The sequence below is a fragment of the Ursus arctos genome, unplaced genomic scaffold (genome assembly GCF_023065955.2).
Source record: "Ursus arctos isolate Adak ecotype North America unplaced genomic scaffold, UrsArc2.0 scaffold_31, whole genome shotgun sequence".
Taxonomy (NCBI): Eukaryota; Metazoa; Chordata; class Mammalia; order Carnivora; family Ursidae; genus Ursus; species Ursus arctos.
In genome coordinates, this window is record NW_026622997.1 from 35624036 (window position 1) to 35641920 (window position 17885).

Sequence of the window (17885 nt, forward strand, 5' to 3'; positions counted from 1 at the left end):
GGGCAGGACAAGGGAGGAGTCCAGAGACCGTAAACGCCTCTGTTACCTGTGTTGACCATGGAGCAGGTAACCTTCTGTAGGGGTCCTTTTGATATCTCTTGAGCTATGGGAAAGGTGCTTTCATCTCAAGCTCCTCCATTTGGTAGTGGTGATAAGGATAAGAGTAATTTTTATCTCATACCATCTGTGGGCCCTGATCTTGACCTCCTAGGGAAACCCTCCTTTATCATTTCACCCAGCTCAAAATGACCGGGCAAACCCTCAAAGCATGGGCCCTATTTCTGCCCCCAGCACATATTGTCCATCTGTTTCAAAAAGAAAAAAGAGAACAAAAAAATGCCCTTGCCAACATCAAGGTGAGAACACAAAAGAACCTCTCTGTCCCCCGTAAGATTAAAGTCATACCGACTTGTACATACTGAAAAGATAAGAAAAGTCTGTCACTTTCTGGAATCTTCTGCCTCATCGTGATGGGTAACTTTACCTAACACAAAACAGAACAAATATATAACCCTGCCCTAAATGTTCCTTCCCTGGAGCACTCCCTTCTTTGTGAAGACTGTGTCTCCCAGGCATCTGACCTGACTTGGGTTTGAATAAAACTCTCTTCATTTCTCTCTAAAATGTTTTAAAATGTTCCTTCCTTTAGTGTTGACAATAACACTATGTTTTCTTTTCAAGTGAAAAATAAATGTTCCTGGTTCACAACCGTGACAGCACAGAAGGCCGGCTGTTCCTCCTGGCCCCTACCCTGCAGAACCAAGCATGTGTATATAGATTCCAGCACAAATGGGCTCATCCTAGAAGGATGCTTTGAAGGTCTGAGAAGCACTATCCACTCCATGGGTGAGACAAGAAGGCAAAGCTATTCCCGCTTGGAGCATTCCTTTTGGGGCTTAAAATTGCCTTGGACATGCATGAAAGCATTGCCATTTCCTAAAGCCCAAAGCTGGAACAGTCTGAGAGCAGCTGACCTAGCCAGAATCCAGGCACACACCTGTAGGAAGGGTTGGTGCAGAAGGGAAGGGGCAGGGCTCTGAGGGTGTTCTGCAGCTAGAGGGGTCCGCGGAAGGGGCAGTGTGTGTGTGTGTGTGTGCGCGCGTGCTTGGGGCCCTGCCCGTGATCACAGTCATGCCTGCGCTGGGCATTGAGCCAAGGAGGCAGGTCTTGGACCCCTTGCACTCCCAGAGTTGTGAGTCATGGGGCCGGTTGCCCCGCATTCAAGGGGATGGAAACCGCACACTCCCAAACCAATCACCCCATGGGGGTGGAGCTACGTCTCTGTGGGCAAACCCAGAGCAGACCTAAGATGCAGACTGGGAACCAGGGAAGGGGAGCTCTGAGAGATTCAAAGTGTGGAGTTCCAGGCTGAGTGAATGCATGCTGTGTGCCTGTGTGGGGCATGGTCTGGGAGTAGGGGCACCCCAGGTGAGAGGTGGGGTTCTGGAAGGGCATGTGGAGGGAGTTCATTTGGAGATTCAGTTGAGTTTTCTTTTTCCCTTGATAGTCTCTTCTGCCTACTCTCTGTCAACTGGCCTTACATAGCAAACCCATGGACTCCAGGGCACCTGCTCAGCAGAGCTTTTGTGGTATTGGTCACAGACATTCCAGGGTTTCACTTGTTCCCCAGCAAGAGCGAGAGTAAGGACCGCACGGTCCCCAACTTCAGTGCGGTGCCCCTGTCCCCTGACACAGTGCAGGTAATGGACCTTGAGCAGTTCCCCAAGTTCAGCAGGGTGTTCCCTGTTCCTTCAGGCACATGTGTGGCACTAGGAAACCCCAGAGCCGTTACCCAACTTCAGCATTGTGCTGCCTGTTCCCTGGGAATGGTGGCAATGGGCTGGAAGATAATTACTACTAAAAGACAAGTCTGTGTTTCCCCTTCTCCCAGAAACTGCAGCAGGCATGCTGGCTTTAGGTCCGAGGAGCCGCCTTCTCCCCACCTGACAACACTTCTCTTCTCTGGCTCCGTGAGACCCGAGGTTTTGAACATCTGCATCTGAGTCAGTGAGGCAGCTTGACACAGGACACCAGCATTCAGAGAAAGCGGCAGGTCCATTTGGAGAAATGTCATATCCACGTCAGGACTGGAGGTAACACCTCTCATTAACCCACCATCTCCTGGGCTTTTCTCTTTTCTCTAGTTGAGCCATGAAGTAAAACTTTAGTAATAGTGTCAGTGTTCTGAATTTGGTGAAGGAGGTACTTAGTTTCTGAACTTAGAGCACTTTGCAGGGGATCCCATTTTCTCTGTTCATTGACTGCTTATGAATGTATTTTGAACAGCTGTTTCCTAGAAACACTCTTTCATTAGAAAGGGAAGGTTAGATTTACTCTTTGTGTATTTTTAAGATATACATCTATCAGTGTTTATTCAGTTGGGCCTACGATATGGGTGAGTGGCCACCATTTAGGGTTAGATGGCTTTTTGTCGTCAGATACAGATATGGATGATGTCTTGTCATTTGTCAAAGGTGATGTTTCATCACTGATTAGTCTTTTCATCCCAAGAATTACAATGAGGGTCGAGGGAAAATTCAAAATTATTTAAAGCAGCCTTTTCCTGTTTAAAAGTTAAGCTTGACTATCTAGCTTTACTAGATGTATCAACTCAATATTTTGAGGTTCCATATTCTCTCTGTCATTTCTGTGGTGCAGTCAGAAGGAGAGTCTTTGGGAATTCTTTTGGATAGAGTCATGCTGGTGGCTTCAAGGGGCCTGGTGACGGGAGCCCTGGGCTGAGTTCTGGAACTACTTGCTTGACGCCGGTGAGTCAGGTTATCCCACAGAGTTTCTGTTTCCTCCTTATGAGATTGCTGGAAGGTGAAATAAGTCAAGCAGAGAAAGGCAATTTTGATACGGATTCACTCATTCATGGAACAGGAGAAATAGCAGGGAGCTCAGTAGGAGAAGGAAGGGAAGAATGAAGGGTGGGGTAAACAGAAGGGGGAATGAACCACGACAGACTATGGACTCTGGGAAACAAACTGAGGGCTTCAGAGGGGTTTGGTGGGGGATTGGGATAGGCCGGTGATGGGTATTAAGGAGGGCACGTATTGCATGGAGCCCTGGGTGTTGTACGCAAACAATGAATCATGGAACACTACATCAAAAACTAAGGATGTAGTGTATGGTGACTAACATAACATAATAAAAAAAAATTTAAAAAAGAAAATAAAGAAATTGATGGGAGGTCATATCTGTGGAAAGTCTTTTTACACAGAAACTGTTCTGCCTATTGAAGAGCAACTAAAAACGAGGTGATTTGGGCTCTATTATTCTGTAAATAATAATTTTAAAACTCCCTGTCCTAGGGATATGGTATTTTATTGCATAAGGAGGCCTGAGAAGGCTGCAATGAAAGATTGAGATCTCAGAACACGTTCATGTTCCATGCATACATCACTTAACAGTTTGCACAGGTAGGAAGGTAAGTGGAGATAAATATGAAAGAAAGGGAAAGAAGGTGTGAACCATTCATTAGGTAGCCTTCTCCCTTTCTCAGGAAAGCCTTGGGCCAGTGTAATTGTGGAAGAAGAGGGGGAATCCTGGAGCTTTGCAGCAGATGGGGGTTCCAGGTCTGGGTAGAGGTGACGGGTCCCAGAGGAGAGCTGAGTGCATTCTGCAGCAGGGTATGGGCAGGGCGCGCTCCTGGGGTGGCTGTGGTCTCCCATGTGAACGTTGTGACAGGTGAGGGCTGTGAGCTGGTTCCTGGCTGAGGACAGTTGAGGCACAGGTGGAGAGCTGGCCGAGTCCCTTCTTCAGGGCCACCAGCCTCAGCCAGCACACACAGAATCATCGTTTGTCCCTGTCACTCCAATTCAGGCAGTCAGAGTTGCCAGGCCGAGATGTTTGCTGGAGCTTCTTTCCTTGCATGTGTGTGAAGTTTCAAACCTGAAGTGGTGGACATGATGGGTCCTCAGAAAATCCGTAACTCTTTTATTTCCTGCTCTTATATCGACCAGTGAAGTGAATCGGACCGGCTAGTAGAAGGGGCTATCTGTGCGTTTTTATTTCCCAGTTTAATTAAAGAATGGGAAAACAGTCTTGTGAAATATTAAAAGAATCCTTTGTTGGTGTTCATGTCCCCCCCCCCCCCTGGGGTGGGGGTGCTTACCTGGAGACCCATCCAGGGCTCTGGAAGCTTGACCCGGTGAGTCACTTGCGACTTGAGCTGGGGAATTAATGAAGAAAACAGAATGAATGCTGGAGTTTGCCTGTATCATTTGGACTCAGACACGTCCATGTAGCATCGGAACTCTTCACCCATGAGGCGTGTCGGGATCCCTGAGGTTGTGGGCTTTGCTTTATGGGCTGAGGTTTTGTCTTCATCCTTATCTGGACAAGAGCCATGCCATCGGGCAATGGAGATCCAAATCCTTAGGTGACCATATCATCATCATCATTATCATGATTATTAATTATTATTATTTTAAGAAGCAAGAGAGACATTGACTTTGAAATAAAATTATCAAAAGAAAGAACACAAGGTCAAATATATACGTGATGATTGAACTTGTGGTATCTCTCATTGGTGTGGGTCTTGTAGGGCTGCCCGAATGAGAAAGACCAAGGAATTCTATGTGGATAAAAGTGTGCTGTACACAGGGAGTGTTTTATTCCATCATTTGACCTCTCTCTCTGAAGGGAAAATAGAGTGGTGACTGGAGCTTGGTTCTGATTGGAAGGCCTGGGAGGTCAGTGAATCGAAAGAGCAGTGTTCATGCTTACATGGTTCTCAGTGCCCAGTGAGCGAAGTTTGGACGCTTGGACTCGGAAGCATTGGTGTTCAGGGAGGATGTTGTCCGAGTTTGCAGCACATCGAGACACTTGGCTGGTCTGCCTAATTGGGCCAGTTTCTGCCTTTCTAAGGGCAGCTTGAAAGTGGCTTGTAAACCTAGGACATTTGTGGAGTGTTCTGCATGGGACCACTGTGTGGGCCAGTGTAGACACAACCCAGGGAATTCCAGAGCTAATGATGAGCACGTTTGTGAGGCTGGAGTTTGCTTCTCTGTGAGAAGGATTGAGCTGGAGTGGAAAGAAGTCTCTGGGTCTTAGGACTCACTGAGCGGATCCAAGCCTGGCAGGGTGCTGAGATCAGATGTCTGTTTCCCAGGATTTTGGCCAGAGGGATATTTGGGCTCTGGGCAGCATCTCCGCTCAGGTTTCTTGGATGAGCACCTCAGGGAAGAGGAGTGAATGTGTGTGCTCACCTGTCATCGAGGAAGGTTTCTGGTTTCAGGTTTCGTGTACAGGTGAATTCCTCATATGGCTCCCTTACCTGATGGTGTTCAGGGTGCAGGAGGTGGATGGACCCCCTCGTCCCGGGCATCCTGGCTGTGTAAGAGTCCTGGGGCACCTTTTCCCCTGGACTTTGGACCAGGAAATTGGGAGCAGTAGGTGATGAAGCCATCAGTTGATGCCTCAGTTTCTTCCCTGCCAAGATGAACTGGAGATTAAAATAAGTGCTATGGAAATATAAAGGAGGAGACAGGACTGGGGGTGCTGAAGGGAAGGTGGGGATGGTGTTTGGTATTCACATAGGGGTCAGGTGGTACTTCACTAGGAGGGTGATGCTTGAGTCAAGATCTAGGGAAGGTCAGTGATATCACATGAAGAGCATTCTAAACAGAATGGAAAGCATGTGCAAAGGCCCCAGGGAAGGAGCATACCAGGTGCATCCATGAGCTACAAGATGGCCCTGTGACCACAGGCAACAGCTTAGGACTTGCATCATCAAGGTGACAGAGTGACAGAAAGCCATAGCAGGGCTGTGACCCCATGGGACCCTGTTTCACTGGGTCATCCTGGCTGCAGGGTTGAGAGCAGATGACAGAGGGTTGAGGTTGGGCAAGGGAGGTCAATGATGACTCTTTTCCAGGAACTCAGGCAAGAGATGGGCTCCAGTGTGGTCCAGACAGGCGGCCTTGAAAGGAGTGGTGAGTCCTACGGTGGGTACGTCTTGAAGATGGAGCTCACAGGATTTGCCGACAGCTTAGATATTGAGGATGGGAGAAAGGAGGAACTGGGGTAGCTCCCAGCTGTTGTGGGTTGTCCTGAGCGAGGGGAAGGAGAAGGTATCTGGGGGTAGGAGGTAGTCCGCGTTCGGCATGCTGAGGAAGGTGCCTTTCTGGGTGGATCTGCTGAGGTTTGTTTCCAGGAGAAGCTTTCACATCTCCTCCCTCAGCAACGGTGAAGTATAAGTATTCCCCATTTTTTAAAAGTTCATGGGAAGACACTTGGCTTTTTGGAAAGATCTCCGTTATCACCTGGTTTCACTAATGGGAAGAAACCTGAAGAGGATGTTCCTTATGAAAATAGTTGAACGGTGAGCTTTGCATTCAGCATCTGTTTGGGGAGAAGCACGACAGACGCAGCGTGCACCGTAACCAGCTCCTTCCTGTAAACTGCTCTCCGTGTCCAGCCACCAGCGCTTTGAATTCTGTTTGTGAGCATCTGCTGTGCTTTCTCTCCATTTATTTTCGGCATCCATTAGGAATTGTGTCCTGGGTCCTGAGAAATGCCAACAATAAGTAAATTTAGGAGTCTGAGCATGGTCACTAATTTTTCCATATTAATTAATGGTCATTCCTTCTTTACACCCTTTCTGCTCTGAAAGGTTTCCTAGGAGTACTGTACTTTCAAAGAGCTGGGGAACCTGTACCCCATCCTGCGGGGTTCACTTTAGTCTCCATGCTGCACAGAACATTCCATGGCTGTCGGATTTTAACACACAAACCTGTATCTTTGACCACCTTCACCCTTCCCATCCTCCTCTGAATCAGGCACCCACAAATCTATTCTCCATATCTATGTGTTCAGTAATTTCTTTCCCCATGTTGTATGTACATGTGAGCATCTGTAATTGCCTTTCTGTGTCTGAGTTCTTCAGGAGGGAGCCCCATCAGTCATCTGATAGAGCACTTTCATGGATCCCCTGTGAGGCAAGGATGATGCCCGGCCTTGGAGGGGGGCCACAGGTCCGCCCTCAGGATCCATGTCTCCCACTCCAGCCTTTTCAGAATGGACCTCTCACACCAAATCTAGGGTTAGGGGTAAGGCATAGGAGAATGAGAGTTCCAATAGGGTGGATGTGTCCAGAATTTCCACGGTGGGGGCGGGGATTGATGGCATGGATTGGGGTGAGTGTGAAGCAGTGGGTTTGTGCCCATGAGCCAGTGAATGTGGGGGATCGAGGTAATCAAGTACAGAAGTAATTAGGATTTCTCCCCCTCGACCTCCTTTCTGGAGTCCCAAATAAAACGGTTTCGCTTTGGGTGGCATACTGAGGCCTTAGGTATGACTCAGGCTTCTTCATCTCCGTATCTTTGGAGGCAGACCTCTGGGAGTGGACTACTCAGAATCCAACCTATGATTACTGTCATGGAGGGGAGGATGGAAAGCCCGATTGACCGGCTCTAAACAAACTGACCTGGGGGCTGAGGAGAGTGCCAGTGTCACGGATGAGGGCCTAGAGTTCCGCTGAAAGTGGAGATTCGCTGGGCTTAGGTCAGGTGTTCACTTAGGTTTCTTCTCGCAAAACTTTCTGGAGTCCCAAATGGCATATTTTAGTTCTGTGTGGCAGGCTACTGCCTAACATTGCTCAGTGGTACCTGATCCCTGTGCTTTGGAGTCAGGCGTATGGGAATAAACCTAACAGACCCCAAACTAGAATTAAGGCGTGGGTCTAGGGGCATGGCCCTAAAGATCAGCCAGCAGATGCGACCTTCCAGGGGCCAAGAGTAGGGCATGATTTGGGTTGCATCTGAAACACAGCAGTTGCAGGCAGGGGGGCTTTGAATGTGGGGTTCGTTGGGTTTGGAACAGCTGGGAATTCATAACTTCTGCTCTGCATTCCTTCTGTGGGTCCAAATGGCACAGTTTCCATCTGCATGGCATGCTGATTTGCAGGTATGACTCAGGTTTCCCCAGTCGCTGTGTGTTTGCCTCCTGGAAAGACCTCTTGGAAGCCAACGGAACATTTGGCTTAGGGCTCAGGAGCCTGGGAGGGACCATCTCCTGGTTTTGAGCTCACCATTGCTGTGTCCTGATTTGAGTAGGTGGGTTGTGGAGAAGGGAAGGCTCAGGGTTTTCGTCCAAGGGGACCCTGAATGCGGGAGCCAGCTAGAATTGATTCAGTGGGATATGCAGATTTTTCAGCCCCCGAATACCTCTGCATCCCAGATGGTACGTTTTCTTTCTGTGTGGCATGCTGAGGCCTCAGATAGGGCTCAGGTTTCCCAAATCCCTATCTTTGTGCCATCTCTCTAGGAGTGGACCCCTGAGTACCCAAGCTATGGTGAGTGTCACGCCCTAGGAGGCTGCAAAGCCCAATCGACTGGCTCTGCCACCCTGTTGAGGCTCAGGAGAGTGGGCTGGAGAGACTGTCGGCACAGTGTTTAGGGGTCAGGAATCCACTGGAAGTGATTTTCTCTTTGCTTTGGTCAGGTGTTCCCTGAGGTTTCTCCTTCTCAGAGTGCTTTCTGGAGTCCCAGATGACAACCTTTCCTTCTGTGTGGCAGGCTTTGTGTCCTGACATTGCTCAGCAGTCCCCATTCCCTGGTCCTTGGAGCTAGATGTCTCGGAATGGACCTCACACTACTCAACGTGTAGTAAGGGCACGGGTCTAGGTGTATGGCTGTTCAGATGAGCCATCCGATGTGAGATTCCAGGGGCCTAAGAGGAGGGTGTGCTTTGGGTTGAATGTCAGACACAGGAGTTGCCCACAGGGGGTCTGTGGAAGTGGTGTCTCGCTGGGATTGGATCAGGTAGGCATTCTTATTTCTCTTCCTCTGCAGGTCCAAATGGTACGGTTTCCCTCTCTGTGGCATGCTGATTCACCAATGTGGCTCAGGTTTCCCCAGTCCCTGTGTGTTTGGTGCTTGGCTCCTGGAATGGTCTCTGGGAACCCAACGGAGCATTTGGCTTAGGGCTCAGGAGCATGGGAAAGACCATATCTTGGTTTTGAACTCAGCATTGCCGTGTCCTGATTTGAGTAGGTGGGTTGTGGAGAAAGGAAGGCTCAGGGTTTTCATCCAAGGGTCTCCTGAATGCGGGAGCTGGACGGGATTGACTGTGTGGGATATGCAGATTTCTCCTGCTCCTAATAGCCTCTAGAGTCCCAGATGGCACTCTTTCTTTCTGTGTGGCATGCTTTGGCCCCAATCGGGCTCAGGCTTCCCCAATACCATATCTTTGTGCTGTGTCTCTAGGAGTGAAACCCTGAGAACCCAACCTAATGTTAATGTCAGGCCCTAGGAGGATGGAAATCTCAATCGGCTGGCTCTGCGACCCTATTGGGTCTGAGGAGAGTGGGTTGGGGAGACTGTTGGCACAGTGTTTAGGGGCCAGGAATCTGCTGGAATTGGTTTCGTCTGGGCTTGGGTCAGGTGTTCCCTGAGGTTTCCCCATCTCAGAGTGCTTTCTGGAGTCCCAAATGGCAGCCATGTATAGTGTTGTGTCTTTCCTTGTATAGTGTTGTGTCTCAGAGATAAGTGTTTTTCATTTTCATCAGGCGTCCGTGACCAATTTGATGAATGCTTCCATATTCATGAATGATGATATTATGGGTAAGTGGGTTCCTGTACAATGTTCTTTCTTACCTATAAGTTTATGGCACTTTGGTTAGGTTGCTGCAATCACTTATGATAGGGAGTCCACATTAACCAAATATATTGTATGTTGTAAGATGGTTCCTGTACACTGTTGTTTCTCAGTTATATGTTCGGAGGACTTACCCAATGGAACCATAACCACCTTGATTCATGCTTCCATCTTCAGAAGGCTGATGTGATTTGAAGGGCATTATCCTCACACCATTGTTTCTTAGCTATAAGTATGGGAAAATTTCCCTAGGCCTACACACACAATGTTGAATAGGCATCAGTATTGATTAGGCTGATGTTAGTTGAAGGTGTTTTCCTGTACACGGTGGTTCATTACCAATAAGGATGGGGAATAGTCCTCAAGATTCAAGAAACTGTTCATTAATGCTTCCATATTCATGAAAGATGCTGTTAATTGTTAATGCTATTCTGTAAAGTGGTGTTGTCAAGGGATAGGTATGTGGTCCTTTTCTTCTGATTCTACCTCCTCCTTGGTTCATGTTTCCATATTCGTGAATGGTGATGTTCATTGTAAGGGGTTCTATCCTCTACACGGTTTTTTCTTAGATATATGTATGCGGTTTGGTGATTCATACACACCCTATTTTCTGAAGGATTGTATAATCATGAGGGTGATTTTAGCTGAGGGCAGTCCCTATACACTGTTGTTTCTTACAGATATGTACTTAGACCTTTCCTAAAGCTTCGACAACCACTTTGAGTCATGCTTCCCTATTTCTAATCAGTGATATTATTGGTAGACATTATCCTGACACTGTTGTTTCCTAGAGAGAAGGGTGTGGTCATTTTCCTAGGACTGCAACACAATTTTGCGAAGGGATCCCTATGCAGGAGGTTGCTTTAATTGGAGGACGGTTCAAAGACACTGCTATCTATTACGTACAAGAATGGGGCACAAATTTCATGTTTCAAGACCACTATGGTAAAATCTTCCTTACTCTTGAAAGATGATGTTCATTGGTCTTTCCTTGTATAGTGTTGCGTCTCAGAGATAAGTTTTTGGCACTCTTGTCAGGCTTCCACAACCATTTTGGTTAATGCTTCCATATTCATGAATTTTGATATTAGGGCTAAGTGGGTTCCCGTACACTGTTGTTTCTTACAGATAAGTTTATGGCCTTTTCATTACATTGCCACAACCATTTACGATAAGGATGCCACATTAACCAAAGATATTGTACGTTGTAAGATGGCTCCTGTACACTGTTGTTTCTCAGCTTTATGTTCGTAGGCCTTACCAGAGGGTACCCTAGTGACCTTGACCGATGCTTTCGTCTTTAGGAAGGCTGATGTGACTTGAAAGGCATTATCCTGACACTGTTGTTTCTTAGCTATAATTATGTGGACCTTTCCCTAGGCGTACACACCCAATCTTGAATAGGGATCAGTGTTGAGGAGGCTGATATTAGTTGAAGGTGTTTTCCTGTATACGGTGGTATATTACCAAAAGGTTGGGGCACGGTCCTCAAGATTTACAAACTTTTCATTAGGGGCGCCTGGGTAGCACAGCGGTTAAGCGTCTGCCTTCGGCTCTGGGCGTGATCCTGGCGTTATGGGATCGAGCCCCACATCAGGCTCCTCTGCTATGAGCCTGCTTCTTCCTCTCCCACTCCCCCTACTTGTGTTCCCTCTCTCGCTGGTTGTCTCTATCTCTGTCAAATAAATAAATAAAATCTTTAAAAAATAAAAATAAAAAATAAAAACTTTTCATTAATGTTTCCATATTCATGAAAGATGATGTTAATTGTTAATGCTATTCTCTAAAGTGGTATTGTCTTGGGATATGTATGTGGTCCTTTCCCTCTAATTCCACCTCCACCTTGGATCATATTTCCATATGCGTGAATGCTGATATCCATTGTAAGGGGTTCTTTCCTGTACACTGTTGTTTCTTAGATATATGTATGCGTGCCTTTGGTGATTCATAACCCCCTATTTTCTTTTTTTTAGTGTTTTTTAAATTATTTTATGTTAGTCACCATACAGTATATCCCTTGTTTTTGATGTAAATTTCAATGATTCATTAGTTGCGTATAACACCCAGTGCACCATACAATACGTACCCTCCTTAATGCCCATCACCAGCCTCTCCCATTCCCTCACCCCTCACCCCTCTGAAACAATCAGTTTCTATCTCAGAGTCCATTATCTGCCATGCTTTATTCCCCCTTCTCATTACCCCCCTTTTTATCCCTTTCTTCTCTTACCGATCTTCCTAGTTCTTATGTTCCATAATTGAGAGAAAAAATATGATAATTGTCTTTCTCTGCTTGACTTATTTCACTTAGCATTACCTCCTCCAGTACCGTCCATGTTGCAGCAAATGTTGAGAAATCATTGGTCTTTCCTTGTATACTGTTGTGTCTCAGAGATAAGTTTTTGGCACTTTCGTAAGGCTCCACGACCACGTTGGTGAATGCTTCCATACTCATTATTAATGATGTCAGGGCTAAGTGGGTTCCCGTACACTGTTGTTTCTTACAGATAAATTTTTGGCATTGTAGTTATGTTGCCAGAACCACTTACAAAAAATTGTACGTTGTAATATATTTCCTGTACACTGTGGTTTCTCAGGTATATTTCAGTAGGCTTTTCCTAATGGTACTATAACCACCTAGATTCCTGCTTCCATCTTCAGGAAGGCTGATGTAACTTGAAGGGCATTATCCTGACACCGTTGTTTCTTAGCTATAAGTATGTGGACCTTTACCTAGGCCTACAGGGCCAAAATTGAATCGGGATCAGTGTTGAGGAGGCTGATGTGAGTTGAAGGTGTCTTCCTGTACACAGTGGTTCATTAGCAATAAGGATTGGGCAGAGTCCCCGAGATTCCAGAACCTTTTCATTAATTCTTCCTTACTTGTGAAGGATTATGTTCATTGGTCTTTCCTTGTATAGTGTTGTGTCTCAGAGATAAGTGTTTGGCACTTTAGTCAGGCTTTCACGTCCAATTTGGTTACTGCTTCCATATTCACGAAGGATGATGTTAGGGCTGAGCGGGTTCCTGTACACTGTTGTTTCATATAAAAAAGCTTAAGGATTTTCTTTACGATGCCACAACCACTTACGATAGATTCCACATTAACCAAAGATACTGTATGTTGTAAGAGGGTTCCTGTACACTGTTTTTTCTCAGCTTTATGTTCGAAGGCCTTTCCTAACGGTACCATAACCACTTTGATTCCTCCTTCCATCTTCAGGAAGTCTGATGTGACTTGAAGGGAATTATGCTGACACCGTTGTTTCTTATCTCTAAGTATGTGGACATTTCCCTAGGCCAACACACCCAGTGTTGAGTTGGGATCACTATTGAGGAGGTTGATATGAGTTGAAGGTGTTTTCCTGTACACGGTGGTTTATTACCTAAAGGATGGGGCAAAGTCTTTGTAATTCCAGGACCTTTTCATTCATGCTTCCATAATCATGAAAGATGGTGTTCATTGGTGTTTCCTTGTATAGTGTTGTCTCTCAGAGATACGTGTTTTGCACTTTCGTAGGCTTCCACGACCATTTTCGTTAATGCTTCCATGTTCATGAATGATGGTGTTAGGGCTAATTTGTTCTTGTACACTGTTGTTTCTTACAGATTAGTTTATGGCATGTTCTTTACGTTGCCACAACCACTTACGATAGGAATTCTACACTGAGCAAAGATACTGTACGTTATTTGTTATTTTTTTACTTTAATTTCTGCCAGATTTGGTCTCATTTCTGCCCTTAGAGATTCTATATTATCATCAATATTTTCGTTAATACTTTTTCAAGTCTACACACCATCTTCACCTTTGTTACTCTGAATTCCATTTCTGATAATTTGGTTATGTCCATATCCATTAGTTCTGTGGCAGAAGCCACAGACTCATTTTCTTTTCTTTGCTGGGGTGGATTTCTCCTTCTAGACATTCTAATGAGAAGTTGTGGGTTTGTCCAGAGCCCAAATTATTGACTGGGACCCAGGCCATGAGCCCTTGTTTTATGGGGATCTTAGGGATGTGGGCTTCTTGATTTTTCAGCCTGCCTTCTGGGGGAGGGGCCTGCCAAACCGATATTAAGGTTAACCCTGTTTGGGTATAGTCTCCGTGTCCCCTGCAAGGGGGGATGGGGATGGGCACAGAGTAATTCGGTATTTCCAGGCTTTTGTTCTCCGGCGGCTTTCCCTGGTGTTTTGCTGTGCCTCTTCTGAGAGCCAGAGCAGCAGTGGCCAAATTTCATCCTCTGTCTCAGAGGGATTGCGGACAGTTCTCCACTGATGTTCTGGCCACTTTAACTCTGTTTCTGTTGGTGCTGCTCAACCCTGCACTGTCCGGGATGTGAGCCCCACACCTGGCATCCCAGCTCTCACCTACAGGGCCAGTGTGTCTCTGTCCTTTGTGTTTCTAACACCGCCAGCCACCAGCGGCCCCTGAATGCTCCAGGAGCATTATGTGTCTCTTTCTTACACACTTTTGCACATGCTTCCGTTTTCATGACAGAGGACTGTGAGATGCCAGATGGTTTCTCTACGGTGTTCCTTCATTGATTCAGTATATGGCACTTTCCTTATGTTTTCTTAGGCACCTGTACAAATGGTTTCATCTTCACCACCGAAGACGTGACTTCAAAGATGGCTTTGGTACAATGTTCTTTCCTAAGATTGGTTCACGTCCCTTTCCTTATGCTTTTATTCCCAATCAGACACATGCTTCCATCATCATGACAGTTTATGGGACTTGGAAAACCCTTTCCATACCCTCTTCTTCCTGAGATTACGTCTATGGCTGTTTCCTTAAGTTTCAACACACGTATTGGTAAACCCTGGTGTTTTCACTGATCAACGTTGCCTTGTCTCTACAAAAACATGGTTCACTGAATTGACTGATGGCACTTTCCTTTCGTTTTCACACAACCTTTTTGAAGGGCTTTCCTCCTCATGACTGATGTGAGTTGAGAGATGCTTTCTGTGTAGTGTTCTCACGTCGTTAAATGAAGGGCATTATCTTGATGCTTGCAGACACCGTTTGGCACAATGCTCCCACTTCATGACACCAGATGTGAGGTGCAAGATGCTTTCACATAGAGTGTTCTCTCCTTGAGTAAAGTAGGTGACCCTTTCCCTATGCATTCGTAGACACTTTTTTTTTATAATGATTTTTTATTATATTATGTTAGTCACCATACAGTACATCCCCGCTTTTCGATGTAAGGCTCGATGATTCATTAGTTGTGTATAACACCCAGTGCACCATGCAATATGTGCCCTCCTTACTACCCATCACCGGCCTATCCCATTCCCCCACACCCTCCCCTCTGAAGTCCTCAGTTTGTTTCTCATAGTCCATAGTCTCTCATGTTTCATTCCCCCTTCTGATTACCCCCCCTTTCTTTATCCCTTTCTTCCCCTACTGATCATTCTAGTTCTTATGTTCCATAGATGAGAGAAATCATATAGTTGTCTTTCTCTGCTTGACTTATTTCACTTAGCATTATCTCCTCTAGTGCCGTCCATGTTGAAGCAAATGTTGAGAACTCATTCTTTCTGATAGCTGAGTAATATTCCATTGTATATATGGACCACAACTTCTTAATCCAGTCATCTGTTGCAGGGCATCTCGGCTCCTTCCACGATTTAGCTATTGTGGACATTGCTGCTATGAACATTGGGGTGCATATGGCCCTTCTCTTCACCACGTCTGTATCTTTGGGGTAAACACCCAGTAGTGCAATGGCTGGATCATAAGGTAGCTCGATTTTTAACTTTTTAAGGGACCTCCACACTGTTTTCCAGAGTGGCTGTACCAACTTGCATTCCCACCAACAATGTAGGAGGGATCCCCTTTCTCCACATCCTCTCCAACAATTGTTGTTTCTTGCCTTGTCTATTTTTGCCATTCTAACTGGCGTAAGGTGGTATCTCAGTGTGGTTTTGATTTGAATTTCCTTGATGACTAATGATTTTGAACATTTTTTCATGTGTCTGTTAGCCATTTGTATGTCTTCATTGGAAAAGTGTCTGTTCATATCTTCTGCCCATTTTTTGATTTATTTGTTTCTCGTGTATTGAGTTTGAGAAGTTCTTTGTAGATCTTGGATACCAGTCCTTTATCTGTAGTGTCATTTGCAAATATATTCTCCCATTCCGTGGGCTGCCTCTTAGTTTTTCTGTTTCCTTGGCTGTGCAGAAACTTTTAATCTTGATGAAGTCCCATAAATTCATTGTATCTTTTGTTTCTCTTGCCTTTGGGGATGTATCATGAAAAAGGTTGCTTTGGCCGATGTCGTAGAGGTTGCTGCCTATGTTCTCCTCTAGGATTTTGATGGATTCCTGTCTCACATCGAGGTCTTTCATCCATTTGGAGTTTATTTTTGTGTATGGTGTGAGAGAGTGGTCAAGTTTCATTCTTTTGCATGTAGCTGTCCAATTTTCCCAGCACCATTTATTGAAGAGACTGTCTTTTTCCCACCGGATGTTTTTTCCTGCTTTATCAAATATTAGTTGCCCAAAGAGCCGAGGGTCCATTTCTGGGCTCTCTATTCTGTTTCATTGGTCTATGTGTCTGTTTTTGTGCCAGTACCATGCTGTCTTTGTGATCACAGCTTTGTAGTACAGCTCGAAATCCGGCATTGTGATGCCCCCAGCTTTGTTTTTCCTTTTCATCAGTTCCTTGGAGATTCGGGGTCTTTTCTGGTTCCATACAAATTTAAGGACTATTTGTTCCAGTTCTTTGAAAAATGTCCTCAGTATTTTGATCGGGATAGCATTGAAAGTGTAGATGGTTCTGGGTAGCATGGACATTTTAACTATGTTAATTCTTCCGATCCATGAGCATGGAGTATTTTTCCATCTCTTTGTGTCTTCCTCTATGTCTTTCAAAAGTGATTTATAGTTTCTAGAATATAGGTCCTTTACGTCTCTGGTTAATTCCTAGGTAACATATGGTTTTTGGTGCTATTGTAAATGGGCTGGATTCCCTAATTTCTCTTTCTTCAGTCTCATTATTCGTGTATAGAAATGCAACTGATTTCTGAGCATTGATTTTCTATCCCACCCCATTACTGAATTGCTCTATAACTTCTCATATTTTGCGCGTGTATTCTATTGGGTTTTCCATATAGAGTATCATGTCATCTGTGAAGAGAGACATTTTGACTTCTCTGCTGATTTGGATACCTTTTATCCCTTTTTGTTGTCTGCTGTTGCAAGGACTTCTAGTACTATGTTGAATAATAGTGGTGAGAGTGGGCATCCTTGCTGAGTTCCTGATCTTAAGGGAAAGGCTTCCAGCTTTTCCCCATTGAGAATATTTTCTGTAGCCTTTCCATAGATGGCTTTTATGAGATTGAGAAATGTACCCTCTATTCCTACACTCTGAAGGGTTTTAATCAGGAAAGGATGCTGTATTTTGTCAAATGTTTTTTCTGGATCAGTTGAGGGGATCATATGGTTCCTGAGTCTTTTCTTGTTGATATGATGTATCACGCTGATCGATTTGCGAATATTGAACCACGCTTTCATCCCAGGGATGAATCCCACTTGTTCATGATGGATAATCGTTTTAATGTACTGTTGGATTCTATTAGCCAGAATCTGGTTGAGGATTTTGGCATCTATATTCATTAGGGAAATTGGTCTGTAATTCTTCTTTTTGAGGGGGTCTTTGCCTGTTTTGCAGATCAAGGTAATATTGGCCTCATAGAATGAGTTTGGTAGCTTTCCTTCTGTTTCTATTTTTTGAAATAGCTTTAGGAGAATAGGTATTATTTCTTCTTTGAATGATTGGTAGAATTCCCCAGGAAAACCGTCCAGGCCTGGAGTTTTGTTATTTGGAAGGTTGTTTATCACTGGCTCAATCTATTCACTGGCTTGGATGGCTATGTATTTCCCCATTAGGACTGCCTTTGCAGTATCCCATAGGTTTTGGACCATTGTGTTTTCATTCCCGTTGGTCTCCATAAATTGTTTAAATATATTTTTGATTTCCTGGTTCATTGGGTCATTCCTGAGCAGGATGGTTCTTAGTTTCCAAGTGTTTGAGTTTTTTTCCAAAATCTTCCTTGTTTTTGAGTTCCAATTTCAGAGTGTTGTGCTCTGAGAATATGCACGGGATAATTTCAATCTTTTGGTATCAGTTGAGACCTGATTTGTGTCCCAGAACATGGTCTAATCTTGAGAATGTTCCATGGGCATTAGAATAGAATGAGTATTCTTTGGTTCTGGGGTACAGTGTTCTATATATATCTATGAGGTCTATCTCATCTAGCATGGCATTCAAAGCTCTTGTT

At 45.1% G+C, this 17885-nt stretch overlaps 1 long non-coding RNA gene across 3 annotated transcripts in view; it reads left to right on the plus strand.

The window, feature by feature from the left end:
• LOC130542231 (uncharacterized) overlaps window positions 1-17885 on the plus strand; it is a 41458-nt gene that overhangs the window by 11533 nt on the left and 12040 nt on the right. The window contains exons 2-5 of one of the 3 annotated variants that reach the window (XR_008956638.1): window positions 682-846; window positions 1892-2093; window positions 2659-2768; window positions 5882-6365. This is a non-coding gene — a long non-coding RNA (uncharacterized LOC130542231). Of the gene's footprint in view, window positions 1-681; window positions 847-1891; window positions 2094-2658; window positions 2769-3314; window positions 4083-5881; window positions 6366-17885 lie in introns of those variants that run through there. The other 2 variants (XR_008956640.1, XR_008956639.1) reach the window with 2 other exon arrangements.